At 34.6% G+C, this 24531-nt stretch overlaps 1 long non-coding RNA gene and 1 pseudogene across 1 annotated transcript in view; both read right to left on the bottom strand.

The window, feature by feature from the left end:
- The window catches only part of LOC128627386 (uncharacterized), a 109644-nt gene that overhangs the window by 15636 nt on the left and 69477 nt on the right, over positions 1-24531 (bottom strand). The gene's annotated exons all lie outside the window — the stretch shown is intronic.
- LOC119042664 (ER membrane protein complex subunit 2-like) overlaps positions 11233-24531 on the bottom strand; it is an 82614-nt pseudogene continuing 69315 nt past the window's right edge.

Genomic DNA, 24531 nt, shown 5'->3' with positions numbered 1-24531 from the left:
ATAAATTATATTTCTTCATAGGAGTCACAAAGTTAGAAATTGAACTTTAAAAAAGTGCATTTACAATAGCAACAAAAAATAAATAAAATAATTAAAGATAAATATTCAATAGTACAATGTACAAGACACACAGAAACTACAAAACATTGCTAAGTGAAATAAAGGTACAAAAACAGCAAGAGATATATAGAGTCTTCATGAGTTGAAAGACTCAATATTAAGATGCCAATTTTAGCAAAATTTCACCCCTAGAGTCAACACAATTCTGCTTAAAATTCCTGTGGGACTCAGTAAAAATTGACAAACTGATTCTAAAATTGCATATGAAAGTGCAAAAGGTGTAGAATTGTTAAAACTATTTTGCATGAGAAAAGCGACGTTGAAATCCTAGCACTACAATGGTTTCAACACTTGCTGTGAAGCTAGTTCTGAGGACAGTGTGGAGCTGGCATGGCAATAGGTAAATACATCATTGTAACAGAATACAAGGACAATTGATTTGCTATAAAGCAAAGATGTAAAGGCACTGCAGTAGAAAAGGGAATGATCTCTCAATAAATGATGCTGGAACAATTACTTATATAAAATAAAAAGGATTTAGAGCCATCCTGTGTACTTTTAAATAAAAACATTACACAAAATTGATCACAGAGTAAATGTAAAATCTAAAACCATAAGTTTGCTTAAATAAAACTGTTGAGAAAATCTTTATGAATATTTAAAATTTCCTTACACAATTTATTAAAAGTATGATTCAAAAAACAATTTGGTGAATGTAGTTCATCAAAATTAAAAACTCTACTTTCTGAAAAATATTGCTAACAGAGTGAAAAGACAAGCCACAGATGGGGAGAAAATTTTTGCACATATCTGATAGAGAACTTGTGTCTAGAATGTGAAATAATAGAATACCAACATGCTAATTTTTAAAAAATGGGAAATGATTTAGACAGACAAAATAAAAAAAGACAAATGGGTAGTAAATAAGCCCAGGAAAAAATGCTTCACAGCATTAGTAATTAGGAAAATGTGAGCTAAAACTACATGTGATACCACTACACACCCAATAGAATGCCTAAAGCTAACTGACCAGAATGTGGAGTTGCTGGAACCCTTATGTACTTCTGTTAGCAATTTAAAATGGTGCTGCACTTTTGGGAAAAAAATGAAAATTTCTGAAAATATTTAGCATACACTTACCATACAGTCTGAATTTTTACTCTTAATTTTACACAAAAGACATGGAAACATATGTCTATACTAAATTGGTACAAGCCCAAACTGAAAGCAACCCAAATGACCCTTAATAAGTGAGAATTATGTAGTATCTATATGGTGGAATGCTATTCAGCAATAAAATGATAATATTGATACACATTAATAAATAAACCACAAAATAATTATGCTGAGTGAAAGAAGCTAGAAAAAACAGTACAGGCTATATAACAACATTCACATAAAATTCAAAAAAACAATACAAACTAATTGTAATAAGAAAAGAAATCAGTATTTGTTGTGGACCATTCTGCCTGGTTTTAGGAATTGTAACTCAACCCCCTGTGGCTAAGGATGAGCAACAACCTCTGGAATAGGAGCCGCGGGAGACAAAGTTTGTCTCTGGTAGCAAATGCTGCCTCAATTTCCTCCCTGCCCGCAAAGCTTGGTCGGAAGTCCTTAATGAGTAAGACCCCCTCAGAGGAGGGGCAAACTAGGCCAGACTCAATCACTTGGGAGGCCTTCATGGAAGGACTAGGGGGGCTGCAACAAAGAGCAATGGACTCTCGCCCCCCCCCCCCCGGCTTTGACATAGCCCAAGTCCCCATGGCCTCTGGGAGAAGCACTTCCTGGCTCTAATCCCCTTAAGCCTGAATACCTGTTGGGGAGGGGTGCAGCTCCTTGCCTTGCTAGAGCGTGTCCTGGGGGGAAACCTGGCATCACAAAGACTTCCTGATAAACCTGAGAAATCTGCTCTGCTAAGAGTGCTTTCACTCATATGTTAAGGGTTTGAGCAGGAAACACTAAAACTCTGTTCCTGACAGACTCTGACTCAGACTAAGCCCTCAAATTTCTTTGAAATGTTATCTACTATTTGATCATTGCAGCCTTATATTCCTGTGTATTACAACCCAATAAAAGCTCTTGGAGGAAGGGACTCAAAACCTTTTTCCCCTGAGAAACTGGCCACTGCTCAAGGCCTTTTTCCTCTGGGAAACTGGCCACCTCTCCTCCCCAAGCAGATAATGTCTCAGTCACGTTTACTCTCATCCATGACATATGGGGAGACTTGTGAGAAAAGTCACCCCCACAAGTATTTGCCAAGGGATTTAGGCAGTTGGAGTGAGGGTTTTGGGAAGGAGGAATTCCAAAGAGGCGCAAGAAAATATTTAGAGGTTGCTGATATTTTCACTATACTGATTGTAATAATGATTTCACATATACATGCACATGTCAAAACATAAAATTATACATTTTATGTACAGTTTATTATATGGCAATTATAACAAAGCTATTAAAATCAAATAGAAACATGAGATATTAAGGCAGCATGACATAAAATTGCAGAAAGCAATTAAATTCATAGATAATTGATGCATGTATTTTACATATTTTTGCAGTGTTTTAGTAAGGACCAGTGTCTAAAAATTCCTACTTGTATATCCTTACTAATTGTTTTCCTCTCTCACTCCACCATGCTAATTTATAGCTTAACATTTCCAGTGAAAGATACACACTACTCTGAGTCACAGTCATTTCAGTTAGAAATGTCACACTCCTAGTGAGACAGAATTTTGCCTTCTATTAGTGTAGTTCTGCTCTGTTCCATTAGTTCAGATCTGCTCTTCCAAACCTCAAGATTAATGACCTTCCTTTTCCATAAAAATGTCTGAAAATAGGTGAAGAAGGCTATCATATACCTCAGAAACCATCCCTTCCATGATAAAAATGTATCCAGTTTATTGTCATTTTTGAGACAAAATTATTTCATTCATTTCACTCAGGATTTCCCTTGAGTTTGTTAGTTTCACTCTCAAAGTATGGAATCCAAAACTGGAAGCAATAATTTGGGCTTAATGTGATCAGCACAGAGCACTAGGAGACTATAATTTCCTTTGTTCTGAGTCATGTAACAGCCTAAAATTGGATTACCTTTCTTAGCAAGTGTCATATGTCAGTTCCCATTGAACTTGAAGCTAAATAAAACTTCACATTTTTATTTTTCAGCAGAACTGCTACAAATCTTGTTTTTCTACTTTTTATTTATATAAAACCAAGTGTTAGAACCTAAATGTAGAAATTTATATTTGTTGCTGTGAAATTACATCTTGTCTTATGCTTCACATTTCTGACTACTGAGATCATTTTGAATCCAATCTTTCCATCAACTCTATTTATAGTTTCTCTTGGTTTTAGGTAATTCACAAATCTTACACACAACATTTTCTTTCATGTGATTTCCTTCAGCCTTATATTCCCCTCCAGCTACAAATTTACCTTTCACCTGCACTTCATAATTATAGTAGACATGTTATTTATTGCCCAATCTACCTTTCTTTAGGAAATAAGTTATTCTCTTCTATCAAACTAGAATTTTTAGCAAACTGCTCCCCCTCTACCCGGGAAAATATGACCTATACTGTCCTGGTCAATGTGAACACTCCCTTTCCAAAGCTACAGTGATTCATGAATGAGCACATTACCCACCCTGGCACAATCAAAGTCTTCTGCAAGTTTTACACAAATCAAATATACAATATACTTCCTTGCTATCAAGGTGACATCACAAAAACTGGGAAAATGTGATCATTGTATTTAGCTGAAAGAGGAAAATCTGTAGGGATTAGGATAGCATGGAACCATTTCATAGCTATAGGTGACTGGAGGGAGGAAGAGCTAAAAACTTGGATCCAACTCTAAATGAGTCAGGTCATGCCTATCCTCATAATGTAAATTAATTAATTCTGTTCTATTACAAACTGCTTTGAGTTAAATGCTGTATAGTTTTACTTTTCATTATTAATAATTCATAATAAGACTAATATACTTATAGAAATATGATAAAGTATGAAAAAGCCAAATTTATTTATTCAGATATATAATACTATATTATAGATAGAGATATCTTCAAAAATATTATTTCTAATTCCAACAAGCCCTACATGTACAAGTAATTTTGATTCATTAACCCTACTCTGTGGAGGGCCAAATGCATGTCAGGTGCAGCTGACACTGTCAGTGGGGTAGTGCTGCTCTCCTAGAGCTTATAATTCTAGGTAAGCTTTGACTGCAGCACACATTGAATACATATTTTTGTAGTCCATTGTCCAAGAAATCTCTCTCCCTCTGTCCTTTCCTTCTTTTTTCTAAAATAAATAAAGATAAAAATACTTAAAACACATCATTACTTTTACTTTACATCATTCTAATTACTTTACTGTACTTTACTATCAACTGTGCCCTTGAGGTGATCAATATCTGTATGATGGAAATACTATATAGTGAAAAGCTATTGTGCATTTCTACCCGGTGATGTCAGTGACTTCATAGTAGATGAGAACAGACATTGTGGGAATGTTTACCCCATAGACATTGGCAAACACTACAAATCAAGCGTCCTCACCTGCCTGGCTAGGAATAGTTTATCAGCACACCAAGGAGTAGCGTAATAGAAATACAAAGTACTAAATGCCATTAGGCACAACTTGATCCCCATGTTTTAAAAATATTAATTTATTTAAATCTCACAATAATACCATGTGCTAGAAACTGTTTTCATTTTCATTATAAAGATGAAAAAACTAAGGTGCAAAAAAGGTAAATAACTCCTCCAAGGTAGCATAACTAGTAAGTTGCAAAATGACAGCATAGAAAAGTTTCACCTTTGTCATCTCATTACCCAAGAACATTTACAATTCATGAGCTAAGAATGGTATCTTACATTTTTAAAGGGTTGGGCAAAGACTTCTCTGGTTCAGATATTCTTTTAAAAAGTTCACTTCCCACAGAGCCTACTTATGAAAAGCTTTTATTGCCTTCATTCTCTAGCTTAAAGGAACAAATGAAAGTCCCTTTAGTAAATTATCTTTAGCTCCTAAAATAATAATCCTATAACAATTTAAGGCTTTCATATCAGTGATATTTTCAATACATTGTCATGACTTTTGCTTGTTAGCATTGCCCTTGTTATTTGATGTTCATTTTAAAATTTAGTTTGCTGCCTTTTTCCAATCTGAAATCTTTATATAGAGTTAATTTTTCAAATGTACCATTTCTTTGGATATTTTTTATTTTCCATTTTTTTCTCACTTAGGTTATTTAAAATTATATAAATTTGGTGTTTTTTTTCATAAAATTTGCATGACATTTGGATCATAGTCTTCCTCACACCTACCATTAACTCATTACTTTTTTCTCTTGAGATATTCAAGCATCTTTCTCTAAAATCTTTGATCCTTATGGGATCTACACACCAATAGTCCTGTACATTGATTTTGCATATACCATATTAATATGGCATTCATTTTTTCCTGTGGGTAACAATTATTTCTATAAATTCATTTTCATTCTTAGTATAAATTAATTTCAAAGTTGTTTTTCATTATTGTCTCATATACTCTAAAGTTGTCAATAAATTACTTCAAATTAAGTTTTTATTACATATTTTACATTGGTCTGTGATTTTATTTCATATAGATACCACCTTACAAATGTTGAAATATAAGGTATGATTACAAAATAATGAGTCAATGAACCTTAAATCTGAGTACTGAGTATATCTTTAACTAGGTTTAAAATCTTCAACAAATTAATCTGAGTTTCCTTACATTTAAAAAATCGCACTAGCTATTACATAACTGTGCAGCAACATTACTCCCAGATGGCACACTAAGCGTGGAGCTCTTGACATGCCTGGCACATAGTTAAGTACTAAAAAATATTGATTTATATTCCTTCCCATTAGAAAATATTTCTTATGTCTAAACTTTAAGCAGTCCTCAATTTCAATAAATAAGGTAATTCAATTTAAATAAAAATGCAGCTCAATTTTTCCTTCCATACCAATGGAAGGGAGAGATCTAGTCTTAACAGGTGATAATCATGATTGTTATGATTAATTGCGATGACAATATTCATGAAGAGCCTGAGTTATGTAACTAACTTTATGCATACATCCTTGCCATACCTGTCTACAGATTTGGAATTTATTAATTAATTCTCTCATTTTACATGCGGAAAAGATGGGGCTCAGAGAAGTGAAATCACTTGCCCAAGAGCATCGTCTTGGTGCAGATCTAGGATTCATATTGAATTTTGTCCGATGTTGAAGTCTTTTTCCACTGTATTATGTTATCTCTATCTTTCTACAACTCTGCATTCCCAAATGTTTTGAATTTAAGACTGAATTAGGCAAATTCATAAAAAATATGTAATATTCTCTAAATCCAAGTCTGCGCCATATTCATTCAATGAACCATTAGAAATTATATATTAAATCACACAAATTGTTGGATGGATGGATGGATGGATGGATGGATGGATGGATGGATGGATGGATTCTTCCAGCCCTTAGTACTTACACAAACTAAGAAAATATTTCTTATCATCCTAAATGTACCATTATATTTTTAGGCAAACTATTTTCAACTAGCCTGCTGAGAAAATGAGAAATAAAAAGTAGTCAGTAAAAAAAGTGTCATCTTTTTTATGCATAAATACAATTTAAATTGATGTGATACTAGTCAAAGCTTATTCATTAATGACTAGCATACTGTGTTAGATTTAAGTTGGATTAATTACTGCACTCTGCTTGTTACAGTATAATTTCTTATTTTACTTTTAATGACATTTTTAAGTTGTTTAATTGCCAGTAAATGCAGAACTTGAAATATCAACAGTCTTTTAAATGTTAATTTTGCTGATTACAAGGGAAAATATTATAGTATAAAAGAACTTGGGACCCGGGGTCTAAATCAAATCTTGAATCTGGCATTTACTAATGTATTAGGCAAATTATTTTTATGACTTAGTTTTTCTTCATTGAAATTGTGGGAAATGATATTTCTAAAATGGCATAATGCAGGTGAAAGTACTTTATAAGCTATAAAGTATCCTGATATGAAAATAGAAAGCATCATTGTGATTATTTATTACTTAAAAATAGTACAGTGCATGTTTGGCTAAGATGCTATTTAAATAAACATAGAAAGGACTTCTTAAAGTTTTTTTATCCAATATAATTTAGGTTTTTGTGTCCATATAAGTGATTTGAAACCAATAGAATAATGACTAAACTTGAAATTTAAGAAAAAGTTGGTAAAGCTGTAAGCATGAAACAAGAGAACCTTTTACTAGGATGAATTTTTAAGAATAAAATATAAAAGGCATAAATTACAGTGTTGTTTTTAAATACCTCTAAGAATCATGGATATTCTAAGTATGAATTTATAGAATAAAATAGTAATTATTGCCAACATTCGCTGAATTATCTTTTTGCTCTTCTAATCATTTTACATACATACATTTACTTCTATAAGTATTAAAATGGCCCTATGAAGAAATATAAATTATTATAATCCTAACCTTGTAGATTAAAGAAATAAAGCAATTTATAAAGAGATGAACAACAGCAATAATATCTGAAATGTATTGAGAAATTATAGTCTGGAGACTCTTTGGAGCACTTTACATAAATGAATTCAGTCTTCAACACAACTGGAGGGCCAAGCTGGGCTAAAGCACCATAAAACAGGAACTGAGTCCAATGTACTTCTTGTGATCCATCAGAAAACCTCCATTTTCTTGCTTCTAGTAGAACAATTTGGGATTGACAGTTTACTAGGGAAGGCATCTGTAACGATTATGTTCAGGTATATACAGAAAATTTCTATGAAACATATCCAATTTAACAAATGTAACTTCTGTGGTTTCTATTTCCCTCAAGGGAGTCTATAATAACATTTCTATTTTTAAAAAAATCTTTATTACATTCTAATTGATATACCAAAAAAATGCATAAAAGGTAGAAGTTTTTTCTTTTTTTTAAATCATGTAGTATTCCATTATGTAAATGTACCATAGCTTTTTTATCCACTGATCTTCTGATGGACACTTGAGTGGTTTCCAGATCTTGTTTATTGCAATGCTGTGATGAACATAGGGGTGCTTATATTCTTTCTGATTGGTGTTTAGGGATTCTTAGGATTTATTCCCAGAAGTGGGAATAAGACAGCACGGGTGGACCTGGAGATTATTATGCTAAGTGAAACAAACCAATCAGAGAAAGACAAATATTATATGATCTCACTTATATGTGGAATCTAATTAACAAAATAAACTGATGAACAAAATAGAAACAGGTATGGAATAAAATGATGGCTGTCAGAGGGCAGGGAGAAGAGGAACGGAATGAATGATGGGGAAGAGCTTAGCCAAAGAACATACATGCATAACTCACAGACACAGAAAACACTATGGTGATGGCCAGAGGGAAGTAAGGCTGGGAGCTGGTTGAAGGTGGGCAAAGCAGGGACATGGGGGCATCTGCAGTAGTGTCAGTAATAAAAATTTTAAAAAATGACCATATTTATAGTTTTATGGGCTTGAACAAATACATACACCCATGATATTATCACCATAGTCAAGATACTAAGTATATCTATCATCTCCCAAAACTTCTTTGTGTTCTTTTGCATAATACTTGTTGGCATGCAGTGACAGTTACTATTAATGTCAGCAGATTAAGATGGAAAGAAAAGAACCAGATGGGAGCAGTGGACCCCAGACCTTAATTTCTTCACTTTTGTAGTTCAATAGCAGCAAAAGCTTTTTGATAAAATTACTGTCCATTGGAAGGGGGGAAATGATATGAAGAAAAGAAGGGTTAGTCTGGACTGGCGAACTGAACTCCATAGAAGTGTTCTGACAGTTGGTGTGTATGAGTGGTAGAAGATTGATTAGCTTTCTCTGCACCAAACCATCCCAACTTAGAGGCTGAAGACAATAATCATTTGTTATTCCTCATGAATCTGTGATTTAGCCTGGTGGTCTGTTGATCTTAGCTAGGCTTGTTCATGGTTCCCTGATGGGTTGACTGGGGACTAGCTCATCTTAGAGCCCTCACTCTCTATGCAGTCTGATGATAAGGAGTGATGTGTCTCCCTTCTTTCTTCTGGCTAGCCTGGACTGTTGTAAAGGTAGCAGAAGGGCTCTAAAAATGAGGAGTGCAAGGACTTTGGAGGCTTAGATTTGGAACTATTATAGTATCAATCACACCATATTCTACTGTTCAAAGTAACAGACAAGCCTATCCCAGATTCGAGGTATAGCACAGAATACTACTTTTTAAATTCATTTTTCAATTACAGTTGACATACAACACTATATTATCTTCATGTGTGCAACATTGTGATTAGACATTTACATACCTTATGAAGTGATCAGCCTGGTAGGTCTAGCATCCATCTGCCACCATACATAGTTTTTACTATGTAGTAGTAATAACTATGGAATATCATTAACTGTATTCCTTATGCTGAACTTTATGTCCTTGTGACTATTTTTATTACTGGCAGTTAGTCTGTCTTAATTCCTTTCACCTTTTTCACCTGTCCCCCAAACCCCTCCTCCCATTTGGCAACCATTGATTTGTTTTCTATGAGTTCGGTAAATTCATTTCTTGATAGGAGAAACTGCAAAGTCACACAGTAAATGGTAGAAAATGGTGTCTTTTTTTTTAACAACTTTGTTATAGTGGGTGTGACTTAGAAAGAGCAATTGAGCAGGTCACTCTTGATTAAAAACAAGCTTCAATGAGTATAAAATTTTCTCAAAAAACTAAAAACAAATCTGCCTTTTGACCCAGCAATTTCACTGCTAGGATTATATCCTAAGAACTCTGAAACACCAATCCAAAAGAGCCTAGGCACCCCAATGTTCATAGCACCACAATTTATAGTAGCCAAGTGCTGGAAGCAACCTAGGTGCCCATCAGTAAATGAATGGATCAAAAAACTCCGGTACATTTACACAATAGAATTCTATGCAGCAGAAAGAAAGAAGGAGCTCCTCCCTTTGGAACAGCATGGATGGAATTGGAAAGCATTATGCTGAGTGAAATAAGCCAGGCAGTGAGGGACAAATATTATATGACCTCACCTTTAACTGGAACCTAATCAACAAAACAAACAAGCAAAATACAACCAAAGACACTGAAATTGAGAACAGAATGAAGATTTCCAAAGGGGAGAGGGGAAAGAATTTCAGGGGAAAAAGGGAAGGGTTTGCAGGAACAAGTAAAAAGGACACCTAGACAAAAACGAGGTGGGGGTGGAAATGGGAGGGAGGTGGGGAGCCCTGGGGGGGTGGGCCAGGATGGGACTAAAAGGCAGAAAACTGTACTTGAACAAAAAGAAAAATAAAATAAAAATATATTAGCATAAAAATATATATAATAAAAAATTTTAAACTTCAATGAGTAAAATGTGTAAAACAAATTTGCAGGGGAAAATGAATTTACAGGAAGAGTTTTCAGCAGGGTGTCAATAAAGCTTTGTCAGAAGCAGAAACAGTGAAACTGACCCTCCAACTGCCTCTTCACCTAATATTCGGATGCACGACTGACCCTTTCTTACTGAAGAGTTCTGCTTTCTTTGGCTAATTCAAGCCCAAGGCAAGCTTAATAGAGATCTGGATGTCTTGATGTAATTTGAGAGCTATATGCTGGAGCAATTACCTTGAAAAATAAAAAGATTTTACAATATTCACACCCACAGTTTTTACAGCTGCTTATCTCAGAGACAAAATTATTCTACTTATTTCATAGTTTGACATTTTATGTCAATGGTTTACCCATGAGATTACATCTGAACCTCATTTTCCCACTTTCTCCCATCACATTCCCTCCTCTACTACACAAAGTTTATCTTTTTGATTCTTACTTCATTTATTTTTTATGGTTTTAGCATAAACTTAAAAATATGCCACAAAATTGTACTATCTTAAAATCTAATTATCTATGATCTCACATTTTATTTTTACTAAGCCAGAAAGTGAATATTAATAGACTGTGTGATTATTCTACATATTAGCCTTGGGTTTTGGTTTGTCTCACTGCACATTGTATATTAACACATATGTGTGGTACAGATTACATAACAATATATTAAATGTATAGTAAATAATATATATACATGTTAGAAACATACTTAAAATAATAATAATTTAAATGGCCATAAGTAGAATTATATATTTTATTTATATATGAGTGTAAATTATATTTTTAAATATAGTTTATATGTATGTAACCACTTTCATTCCAAGAATATAAATGAATGCATCTTAAGTGACATATAGTTTATTGTCAGACTACACAGTTGTATCCTGAAAGCTAGCAAATGCATGCTTAGTCTGCAAAACAACTGTATTTCTGAATTTTCCCTAAGGATGGTCAAAGTGAGTTTTACATGTACCATATACTCTTTTTTTTTTAAATAAATCATCATGGTTTACTTAACAAGGTTATTTCTACATCACATTATGGTTTAAAAGCAGTGTGATATTAAGAGAATGATGTACAATCAATAAGATTCTTCTTAAATTTTTCTTCCATGGACTTTTCCCATTTTCCTGCTTATCAGTAAAAGGCATTTTTAAGTTTATATAAACGCATTCTTTACAAGTGCCTTAACAGAAAATTAGTATATAAATAGAATTGGACATGTAGTAAATAAGTCACAGGCCAATAGGTTCAATTGTGCAGTTGTGAAATGGAGTGTGAAAGTTTTGAAATCTTAAGACTGGGTAATCTGCAGTGTTTCCAACATGTCTTCAACTGCCTTGAGAGAGTATTTAGTTTCCTTCTTACTGCGACCTGCAAACTGACAAGCTCTGTTTATTTGACTAGCTGCCCAACTAGCATATTTCATGTTGTCCTTTTTTGTTTTTGCACTTGCTTTTGGATTAGAAGCAACATGACTTGCTGACACGTAAAGTCCAAACAAAGCTCTCATATTTCTGTTGTTCAGTTTCAACGCCCATGCAAAAGACTTTCTTTGAAAGTTCAAGGTTTTCAAGTCTGCCTCGGATATATTTAACTTCAGCATACTGCTGGCAATACAAGTGGTTGTGTGGATTAGTCATCCTAAACTCCTCTAAACAAAAGGCTGCTTTAGCGTAATCATGCTCATTGATATAAAGTTCTGCAAGTTCATGCCAGACTTCTTGGTCTCCAACAAATTGTTCCAGATATTCATTCAGTTCCCAAAGGGCCTCCACATTTTTCCCTGGGCTTTTCGAATGGCAATCTGATGCTTTCTTGCAGCAGTATTAGTTGGATCTTCATGTGGAATCCGATCATATAGCTGTATTGCATCATCATACCTTTCCACGGTTTCAAATCTCATGCCAGTTAGTCGCTTGACTCTCTGACTGCCAGGGAACTGTCTTCTCAACTCCTGAAGACAAAACAATGCCAAGTCATCCCGACCACAGTCTAGGGCTGCAATCATCACCTGCTCATATATGATCCAAATATCATCTCCAAGTTTAGCATATTCATTAATTAGTTCCTCTCCAACTTCCACAATCTGCTCACTATTTCTTGAGTTTTCTTCTCTCCATTTTCTCATTTTATCACGCATTTCTTCCCAAGAGACATGGTAAAGCTCTGAAACCTTCACCATCTTCTCAGAAACCTAAGGGCCAGCCATATACTTTTTTTCATTAAGCCAAATCATCCCAAACATGTTCCTCGAATTTAGCTAAAAAGCTCTTCATCATTTTTGGGTAAAGCTGTAATAGAATGATAAAAATGTCATTTTAGTTTTGTGTATATTAGATTAAGTGGCAATCTTTTAGATTCAGTGTATAAAACACTATATTTTAATTTTAATTAATTAATATTTTTGTTGAAAAACATTTATTAGGCATACTTTATGCACCAAGTATTTTGCTAAGTTCTTTTTTTAATTAATTTATTTATTTTTATTTTTGTTCAAGTACAGTTGTCTCCATTTTCCCCCCACCACTTGCCCCTGCCCCACCCATCCCCATGTCCCACCCTCAATCCTACCCTGTTTTGGTTTTGTCCATGTGTCCACATGTATACGCATTCTTTGATGACCCTTCCCTTTTCCCTCTGTTATCCCCTCTCCTCTGTCAATTAATTCTTTATTTCAACGTCTCTGGTTATATTTTACTTGTTTGTTTTATTGATTAGGTTCCACTTATAGGTGAGATCAAATGGTATTTGTCTTGTACCTCCTGGCTTATTTCACTTAGTATAATGCTCTCCAGATCTATACAAGTTGTTGCAAAGGGTAGGAGCTCCCTCTTTCTGCTGTGTAGTAGTCCATTGTATAAATGTATCATTTTTTGATCCATTCATTTACTAATGGGCACTTTGGCTGTGTCCAGCACTTGTCTATGGTAAATTGTGCTCTCATGAACATTAGGGGGCATAGGTTCTTTTGAACTGGTGTTTCAGTGTTCTTAGGGTATAATCTCAGCAGTGGAACTGCTGGGTCAAAAATCAGGTCCATTTTTAGTTTTCTAAAATTCTATACTCTTTTCCACAGTGGCTGTACCAGTTTGCATTCCTACCAACAGTAAAACACTGCATTTTAATTTGCAAATATTTTAATAATTTATTTATTAGGATTTTCAAACAGTTCTTTTATCAAAAAGGAAATACAGAGAAAAGGAACATGAAGAGTCAATAATAAAGCTGTATGGTAAAAAATGCCCTTTTTATTCCACAGTGCGTGTTCAGTTATATCCAGTATCTATATTTTACATAGTTTCTGTATATATTGAATTTTTACCACTGTTTGAGAAGATAAAGTGATTTTAATTGTCTTGTTATTGTTTCTTTGTAGTCATGATCTATGAGTCTCTTAACTACATAACAAAAATCTTTGTAAACTAAGAACTGGAAATAACTATATGTTACAGCCTGAAGAACACACAGGCTGCCGACCTATTCTTCAGTTACAATAACTTCTTGCAAGTCACTTCCAAACTGCATCTGCCTTGGTATTTATAGCCGAGACAGTTCATAAAATGGCTTAGTCTTTTGTCGGAAGAAGATTACCAAAAGACTAAAAATTTAATCTAAAGATTTTTATTTCTCTAAACAGGCAAAATAGATTATTCCATAATCAAAGCAAACATATACATTTGAGGAGACAGATTTTTTTAAAAACTTGTTTATTTTTGTAAGACAGTTTGGAGATTTATAAATTCCCACAGCATGTATCTAGTAGTTATTTTATTTTATCTTTTTAATTTAATTTTATTCTTGTTTATTCTATTATAGTTGTTCCAATTTTCTTCTTTTGCTTTCCTCCAATCTGCTCCATCTCTGGCTCCCATAGTCCATGCCCACCCAGTTGTCCACGTCCGTGGGTCACACATACATGTTCTTTGACTACTCCCTTCCCCTAATTTCGCCTTTCCTCTGCCTACCTCCTTTCCTCTGGCAGCTGTCAGTCTGTTCCCTGGCTGGTGTAGCTCAGGGTCTTGAGCACCAGCCTACAAACCAAAACATTGCTGGTTCCATTCCCAGTCAGGGCAAATGCCAGGTCTTTCTTTGGGGGTATGAGAGAGGCAACTGGTGGATTCTTTCTAGTAGTATTTTATAATAAATGACGAAAACGTCAAAACTCATATTATGTCTGTGTTTTTAAAGTGAGTAAATTTGAGAAAAAGTTATACATATAGTACAGTACATGGTTCATCATGCTTTCTGACAAAATTACTGAGTTAGGTGACATTTCACAATAAGCTAGAGAATATAAATCAGAAGATATTTATCACAAACGTGAATACTTTAGCAATCCTAATAAAAGGTTCCATTGCTCTGACATCTATTGCAATTACTGAAGGGTGTCTTGTACTGCCATTTTGCAGTGTAATTGTTATGATGTTTTATCCTGATGATGATGGTCCTTGATATTTTGCATTGCCAAAGATGAGCCAAGAGCACAAAAGGTGAAAGGGATCAGTGCAGTTTTAGAGGGTGATTATCAGGCTGACCCTGCTTTAGCTGGTAATTTATATTAGCTCACCAGCCAGAAGAAGCAGCAGTTTGGAGAAATGGGTCATTTTGAAGTTCTTTCTGAGCTTTTGCTGCATTATTTAATTTTAATGTGTGATTAGTTCACATAATATTAGATATCCAAAATATTAAAAAGAAGAGTTTAAACTACTTGTCAGTCTGCTGTCATCCTTGACAAAAGTGGCAGAACAATTTAAAATGCAAATAAATCTTGCATTCTTCATCTACCCCCAGTTAAATTCACCAAATATGCATGTTTTCATCTAGTATATGTCAGACTTACACTAGCTCTTCAGAAAATGAATAAGTAGATGCAGAAATTATGCTCACAGCAGCTGAACGTTTCTTCCACCAAGGCTTCCAACCTGGTGAATGTCTGGCACTGCTGCCTACAGTTGCACTTAGCTCTTGACTGAAATATTTGTTCTGAGTAGTCTCACAAATGTTTGGGAAGTGAGTGGAGTAATAGGCCATTGATGGACAGATATGTAAACATGCAGAAGTACTGATATACAGAAAGGTAAAGCAAATAAGCATAAAGGGTATAATACTTTGAAAAAGTAAAAATTTTCAAAATATATCATTAAATCCATTATTGCCGATACTTCTAGAATAACCATGTTAAATTTGAAAATGATGTTTTTAAAAACATTCAAAACTCCCTGTTAATTCAGTGTATGTAATTCATCAAGAGCAGATTTTGATCTTTTTTATATCTTACTAGGCACTTAATCAATGGATTCATACCTGAGGGCAGTGACCCTTTAAGTTTGTCCATTGTGAATGCACTTGAGAGATTCAGTTTTGGATCAAAACATAAATGGTTACTGAAGAGTGGACATTTCATTCTTGAAATATTGCACTCTAAAGTTGAAATATGTGCACACTTTGGCGAGATCAGAAGAAATAGTTTTATGTGTTTTATCAGGAAAGTGTTATGTTTCCAACAGTTTTAGCATTCTCTGGTCATTACAATAAAGTGGTCATTTGTAGAAATGCAGCCCCGAGCAGGCCTGATGACCTTGCCCAGAAAGAGTGCTTCATAAATATGTTAGTGTTGGTATTTTCAGAATTGGGCAGATCAACAAAATTTAGTCAACTGTTATCAAAGTCATGAATTTCTTGGTAGGCTATACTTTTTTATTAAGAAAGCATTCAATTATATTTGTAATTCTTTTAACAACTGCTTTTTTCTTAACTTTCTTAATTTTGTTTCTCTTCTATGCATAAAAGACAAATTACCCTAAGTAAAATTTTATTGAGAATTAACGTTGATTGAATGCTTCAGTTTACTATCTCCTTTTTTCACCTACACATCTGAAACCACATCATGCTAGAACATAGTTTTACTTTTTAAAATGTTAGCTGCTTGGAGGCTTCCAGTCAATTTGATGGAGTAGATAAATGCTGTGCTTTCCTCCTCCTATACAACCCCATCAAAGTTACCACTATAGAACAATCATTATTGAGAACTGCCTGAAGACTAGCTGAACAGAACTCTTACAACAAAGGATATAAAGAAGCCATGACTGGTAGGAAAAATGGAGATGCAGAATGTCACCCACCTGTGGCAGTTAAAAATGTGGAAGGGTAATCTCAGCTGCAGAGGTCTCCCACAAAGAGCAAGGTATCCCACCCCACACCAGGCACCCCAGCCCAGAGTTCCAGTGCCAGGAAAAGAAGTCTCCACAACTTATGGTTGTAAAAAACAGGTGGGATGGTAGCTGAATGAGATGGAGGGTGTCTGGGATCCCAGGTAGTTCCTCTTAGAGGGCCCACCCAAGCCAGTTTCAGTGGCTTTTCCATACAAATGGCCTGTCTTGACTTATGCTGCAGACTTTCCTGAAATCTTCCAAAGGTTCACAAATCCCATCCAAACAGTATCTGGCCTTGGCATACCCTCTACCTCTTGCTAAACAGCTTCATGCCCAGCACTAGTGGAAGCTGGCCTCAGTTCACAGCTTAGCCTCTCCCAGGACACAACTGGAAACCATCAGCAGACCACTTTGTAGCTCATACCCATGGCCCCCGCCAAGACACTAGCAGTGGCTGACCCATGCTTGTACCAAAGCTCCTTATAAGAAGCCCCAGAATCAATATACCCAGTGTCCAGCTTCAGAGCACAGCAGAGCACCACCCACCAACCTCCACAAACAACATATCCAAGGTGCAGATTTAGCAGGCACCAAAGTCATAATAAATCAACTCCTACTGTATAGGTTCAGCCCTACACAACAGCTCCCTCATTGTACTCAGAGCCAGTCCTCACAACCAATCAGCCTGAGGGTCAATCCCTCCCATTGACTTACCAATAGTAATCAAGGCTCAACTACAATCGAGGGCAAACACAACCTACACAAGGAACACACACAGAGCACCCAGCTTAGGTGACCAGGGAGACTGTGCCACAGGGCCCCACAGGACAACTACTGCATAAGGCCACGCACTACTAAGACCAGGAGATGTCACAGATCTAATACGCAGAAACTAACACAGGGAGGAAGCCAAAACGAAGAGTCAAAGAAACATTTCTCAAATGAAAGGACACAACAAAACTCTAGAAAAAAAACTTAACCAAATGAGGACAAGCAATTTACCTGATACAGAGTTCAAAACACTGGTTATAGGCATGCTCAGTGATCTCCATGAAAACTTCAAGATATAGTAAACATAAGCATCATCATTAAAAATGAAGAGCACAATAATAAAATAAAGAATAAATAAATAAATTAGAGATAACCAACAGTAGGATAGATTAAGCAGATAATCTGATCATCATTTGGAAGACAACGTAGCAGAAAACATCCAATTAGAACAGCAAAGACAAAAAATATCCAAAAAGTAAGATTAGTTTAAGGGGTTCTGGGAAAATATCAAGGGTAGCAATATTTGCATCATAGGAATACCAGAAGAAGGAGAGAACAAAAAATTGGAAACCTACTTGGAGAAATAATGATGGAAAATTTCCTTAACTTGGTGAAGTAAATAGACATACTATTTTAGTAAGCGCAGAGTCCCAAATAAGAAATTGACAAAGAGGCCCACACCAGGACACATCATAATTAAAATGCCAAAAGTTACAGACAAAGAGAGAATCTTTAAAGCAGCAGAAAAAAAAATCAGTTACTTTTCTCTGAGGGAGCCCCCAGAAGACTGTCAGCTGATTTCTCAACAAAATCATTTCAGACTAAAAGGGATTGGCATGAAATATTCAAGGTGATGAAAAGTGAGAACCTACAACCAAGATTATTCTACCCAGTAAGGTTATTTAGAATTGAAAGATAGGTAAGAAGCTTACCAGGTAACAAAACATTTAAGGAGTTTATCACAACCAACCAGTATTACAAAAAATGGTAAAAGGACTTCTTAAAGAAGAAAACAAGATAAAAATATAAATAATAAAATGGCAATAACTTCAAAAAACTTTCAGCCACAAAGGCTCCCCATTTATTCCTTGCCCCTACAGATGCATTGTCTCCCCCATTACCTACACCCCCCACCAGAGCAGTAGATGTTATAATTGATGAAACTACACAGACACATCATAATCACTTAGAGTCCATAGTTTACATTATGGTTCCCTCTTGTTGTCTATGGGTTTGGACAAACATATAATGACAAGTAAAAATAAGCACAGTTAATTTCATACAGAGAATTTTCACTGTCCTAAAATCCTCTGCTTTCAACCTATTCTTCTCCCTACCCCCAACACATGACAACCAGTAATCTTTTTATTGTCTCCATAGTTTGCCTTTTCCAGAATGCCATATAGTTGGAATATTATAGTATATAAACTTATCAGACAGGCTTTTTTAAACATAAGGATATGAATTTACAGTTTATCAATGTATTTTCATGAATTTATCTCATTTATTTTTTTTGTTTTGAATAATATTCCATTGTCTAGATATACCACAATGCATTAATCAATTCGTCCACTGAATGGCATTTTGGTTGCTTCCAAGTGTTGGAATTTATGAATACACCTATTATAAACGTGTGCATATTTATGTGTGGACAAAAGTTTCCACTCCTCTGCATAAACTGCAAGGAATGTGATTACAGTATCATATAGTAAGAGAATGTTTATTTTTGTTAGAAACTGAAAAACAGTATTCCAAAGTTATCATACCATTTTGCATCTCCATCAACAAAAATTTCCTGTTGTGCTACACACTCACCAGTATTTGGTGTTGACAATGTTCCAAATTTTGCCTGTTCTAATAGGTGTGTAGTGATAACTTATAGTTTTAATTTGCACTTGTCTGATGACATATGATGTGGAGCACCTTTTTATATATTTATTTGCCATCATACACCTCTTTTGGTGAAATGTCTATTACTTTTGTGTTTTTATTATCAAGTTTTAAAATTTCTTTGACTGTTTTAGGTAATGGTGTTTTATCAGATGTGTCATTTGCAAATATTTTCTCAGTCTGTGACTTACCATCTCATATTCTTGGCATCGGCTCTCAGAGAAGAAAATTTTTTAAGTTTAATGAACTCTAGCTTAGCAATTATTTCCTGAATCATGTCTAGGGTATTGTCATTGCCATATTCAATATCATCTAACTTTTCTCCTATGTTCTCTTTTTATTAACTTTATTTTTATTGATTACACTCTTACAGATGTACCCATTCCTACCTCCACCTGGTCCCACTCCATTTCTTCCAGCCCTCACTACTCTGTTGTCTGTGTTAATGGGTTATGTATATATGTTCTTTGACCAATCCCTATGTTCTTTTTAATTGCTTTATCATTTTTTCAAAGTACATTAGGTCATTGAAACATTTTAATTTAATTTTGGGGAAAGTTGTAAGGTCTGTGTCTAGATTTATTTATTTTTAAGTGGATGTCCAGATTTTCCAGGACCATTTGTTGAAAACATTCTATTTTCATTTTTTTTCTCTTTTTTTATTGTTGTTCAAATACAGCTGTTTCCATCCCCCCACCATTCATCCCCTCCCCAGCCATCCCCACCTCCCACCCTCAATCCTATCCCCCGTTGGCTTTGTCCATGGGTCCTTTATACATGTTCCTTGATAATGTTTCTCCCTTTTCCCCCATTACCTTTTCCTACCTCCCCTCTGATCACTGTAAGTTTGTTCTTTATTTCAATGTCTCTGGTTATAATTTGCTTGCTTGTCTGTTTTGTTGATTAAGTTCCACTTACAGTTGAAATAGAATAGTATTTGTCTTTCACTGCCTGGCTTATTTCACTTAGTGTATTGTTCTCCAGCTTCGTCTATGCTGTCACAAAGGGTAGAAGCTCCTTCTTTCTTTCTGCTGTGTAATATTCCATTGCATAAATGTACCATAGTTTTTTGATAGATTCATTTACTAATGGGCACTTAGGCTGCTTTCAACACTTGACTATTATATGCTCCCTCTATTCCCACTTTGCTAAGTATGTTTATCATAAATGGGTGCTGTACCTTATCAAATGTTTTTCCTACATCTATTGACATAATCATGGACTTTTTGTCTTTCCTTTTTTATGTGATGTATTACATTAATTGATTTATGAACATTGTACAATTCTTGCATCCTTGTGATGAATTCCATTTGATCATAATGTATGACCTTTTTAATGTATTTCTGGATGCATTTGCCAATATTTTCTTGAGGATTTTAGTGTCTATGTTCATCAGGGATATTGCTCTGTAGTTTCTTTCTTTGTTGTATCTTTATCTATTTTTAGGATTAGGATGGTGCTGGCTTCATAAAAAAAATTGGAAGTATTTTCTCGAATTTTTTGAATAGTCTGTGAAGGATAGGGGTTACCTCTTCCTTAAATGTTTTGTAAAATTCTGTGAAATTGTCTGCTCCAGGGCTGTTGTGTGTTTGGAGTTTTTTGATTATTGCTTCAATTTTGCCAGCTGTTATCGGTCTGTTCAGGCTTTCTGCTTCTTCTTCATTCAGTTTCGGAATATATTTTTCTAGAAATTCATCTATTTCACCTAAGTTTTTAAATTTCTTGGCATATAGTTGGTTGTAGTAATTTCTTACAACCCTTTCTATTCCTGTGGTATCAGTTGTAATCTCTCCTCTTTCATTTCTGATTGTGTTTATTTGGGTTCTCTCTCATTTTTCTTGATGAGCCTGCTTAAAGGCTTGTCAATTTTTTTTTTATCTTTTCAAAGAATCAGCTCCTGGATTTAGTGATCCTACAATTGTTCTTTTAGTCTCTATGTTGCTTAATTCTTCTTTGATCATGGTTATTTCCTTCCTTCTACTTACTCTGGGCTTTGTTTGTTATTGTTCACCTAATTCTTATAAATGTAGTTTAGGGCATTTATTTGAAATGTTTCTATCTTTCTTACATGGGCCTGTAACTTCCCTCTCAGGACTGCTTTCACTGTGTTCCATAAGTTTTGGACTGTTGTGAGTTCATTTTCATTTGTTTCCAGAAACTTTTGATTTCTTCTTTGATCTCATTATTAACCTATTTGTTGTTTAATAGTGTGCTATTCAATATCCATGAATTTGAGTGTTTTTGAGTTTTTTCCTTATGGTTGGTTTCTAGTTTCAGGCCCTTGTGGTTAGAGAAAATGCTTGATATAATTTCAATTTTCTTGAATTTCTTGAGGCTTGTTTTGTGTCCTATCACTGAAAATGGTCCATGTGCAGTTGAAGAACATGTGTAATTTGTAATTTGCTTCTTTGGGATTAAAGGTTATTATATATATATATATATATGTGTGTGTGTGTGTGTGTGTGTGTGTGTGTGTATGTATTTATATAAAGTTCATTTGATTTAGGGCATTGTTCAATGCCACAACATCCTTATTGATATTTTTTAAATATTTTTTAAAATTTATTTATCTTTAGAAGGGAAGGGAAGTAGAGAAGGAGAGAAATATCAATGTATGGTTGCTTCTGGTGCATCCCCTGCTGGGAACTGGCCCCTGCTGGGAACTGGCCTGCAACCCAGGCATGTGCCCTGATGGGGAATCAAACTGTGATCTTTGGTTCGCAGGCCCATGCTCAATTCACTGAGCTACACCAGCCAGGTTCTTATTGATATTTTGTTTGGAAGATCTGTCCATTTTTGACAGTGGGGTGTTAAAATCCCCTCGTATAAGTGTGTTGCTGTCCATATCTTTCTTGAAGTCCTCCAGGATTTTCCTTATATATTTGGGTGCTCCTATGTTGGGTGCATATATGTTTATAATGGAAAATACTCTCTTTTCTTTATTGTGTTGCCTTTGATCTTTTATTGAAGATCAGTTGACTGAGTTTATGTGGGTCTGTTTTGGGCTCTCTATTGTATTCATTGATCTATTAGTCTATTATTTTGTCAATACCATACTGCCTTGATTAGTGTACGTTATAGTAAGTCTTGAAGTAAGGTAGCATCAGTCTTCCAATTTTGTTTATCCACTTCAATGTAATTATGGTTATTCTGGGTCTTTTGTCTCTTTTTACAAACTTTAGAATCAGGTTGTATATATCCATGTAATAATGCAAACAGAAAAAAAATGGCATTTTGACAATATTGAGTTTTCCTAGATACATGAATATGTACTATCTCTCCATTTAGTTAGGTCTTCATTGATTTCTTTTATCAGTGTTTTATAGTTTTCCACACTATATCTTGTACATATTTTGTTATATTTATATCTAAGTACACTGGTACCTTGGTACTTGTTAATTCATTCGAGAGCTCATGATGAGTGCTGAAACTCATGAGGACTGAACGAGGAAGACTTTTCTGTTTCAGGGCAGCACAGTGACTCATATATGTTCTAATAAGTGAGATAAGTCCTGAGCAAGCACAGAGTGCTTAAACATTTTTTTCTCATCAAAATGTGACAAGTACAGGGTTTTATGAGTTCTGAAGCTGACGAGTACTGAGGTATGACTGCAATTCACTTTTTGGATGTAAATGGAAATGAAAGTATACTTTTAACTTCAAATTTTACTTGTTCATTGTTGATATATGGGAAACTGATGAACTTTTGTGTATTAACCATGGATATTGCATTTTTACTGTCATCCTATCTGCTTTTACCCATTGTCCAAATCTCAACATAAGACCACATAGTATACAAAAAAACTTGGGAATTAGTTCACTTAAATTAATAAAATAAGTATCTAGAAACTGACCACAAAGAAATGGAGATCTAAGTTTACTTTAAAACAAATTTAAAATAACCACCTTTAAAATGTTCATAAATTAAATAAAACATAGGCAACTAAATGAAATTAGAATAATAATGCACAACCAAAATGGAATTATTAACAGAGAGATAGAAATTATAAAAGACAACAAAATAAAAATCCTGGAGCTAAAAAAATACAATAATTGAATTGAAATGTTCACCAAAATGCTTCAACAGAAGTACCAATAAAAGAGAAGAAATAATCAAACAATTTAAAATCCAGCCACTTAAAATTATTGAATCAAAGATGGTAAAAAAAAAATTCAAGAGACCATAAAGGTCTTATGAGACACCATCAAAGAAATGAAAATATGTATTAATGCAAGTCCCAGATGGGAAGAGAATAGCATTGGGCAGAGTGCCTATTTGAAGATATAATGATCAAGAACTTCCCCAATATGAGGAGGAAAATGGACATACAAATTCAAGAAGCTTAACAAATCACAACTAATATAAAATCAAAACTCAGTGAGACACATTAATGTCAAAACCTCAAATAGAGGATCTTAACAATAGCAAGAGATTATTTATTGCATGCAAAGGAGCTTCTATAAGACTATCAGTGAATTTCTCAGCAGGAACCTTGCAGACATGAGGATTTTGTTTTAAGCATTCAAAATGCTTAAAACAAAACACTGTCAACCAAAAATACCATATCCAGCAAACTATCCTTAAATAATGAAGACTTGTAATTCCTTCTTCATATACCTATTTCCTATTTGTATGTCTTCTTTGGAGAAATGGCTATTCAGTTTCTTTGTTCATGTTTTAATCAGGTTATTTGTTTTTCTGCTATTGAGTTGTAACAGGTCCTTATATATTTGAATATTAATAGCTTATCAGAAACCTGGTTTTCAAATATTTTCTCTAAATTCATAAATTGACATTTTATGCTGTTGATTTTTTTGCTGTATAAAATCTTTTTAATTTGATGCAATCTCATTTGCTTATTTTTGACTTTGCTGTGTGTGCTTTTCAGGTCATATAAAAAATAATTGCCTAGACTGATGCCACAAAGTTTTTTTCCCATCATTTTTTCATAGTTTTACAGTTTCATATCTTACACTTAAGTCTTTAATCCATTTTGAGTTGATTTTGTAAATGGTGTGAGATAAAGGCCCAATTTAATTCTGCTTGTTGGATATCTGTCACGAACCCTGGCTCATGGGGTCCACGGTGTTGTAGCTGAGACAAAAGAAATTGACATGGACTACCAAATTCTGTGGAGAAAAGGGGTGGGCAGCTTTTGTCTCAAGAGGAGCCCAAAGCCTCGGCCCTTGCTTCAATGAGCTTTTATTTTCTTTCTGGGAATA

The sequence above is a fragment of the Artibeus jamaicensis genome, unplaced genomic scaffold, assembly GCF_021234435.1.
Source record: "Artibeus jamaicensis isolate MK-2021 breed Jamaican fruit bat unplaced genomic scaffold, CSHL_Jam_final contig_388, whole genome shotgun sequence".
NCBI lineage: Eukaryota > Metazoa > Chordata > Mammalia > Chiroptera > Phyllostomidae > Artibeus > Artibeus jamaicensis.
This window is presented reverse-complemented; position numbering and strand designations above follow the sequence as displayed.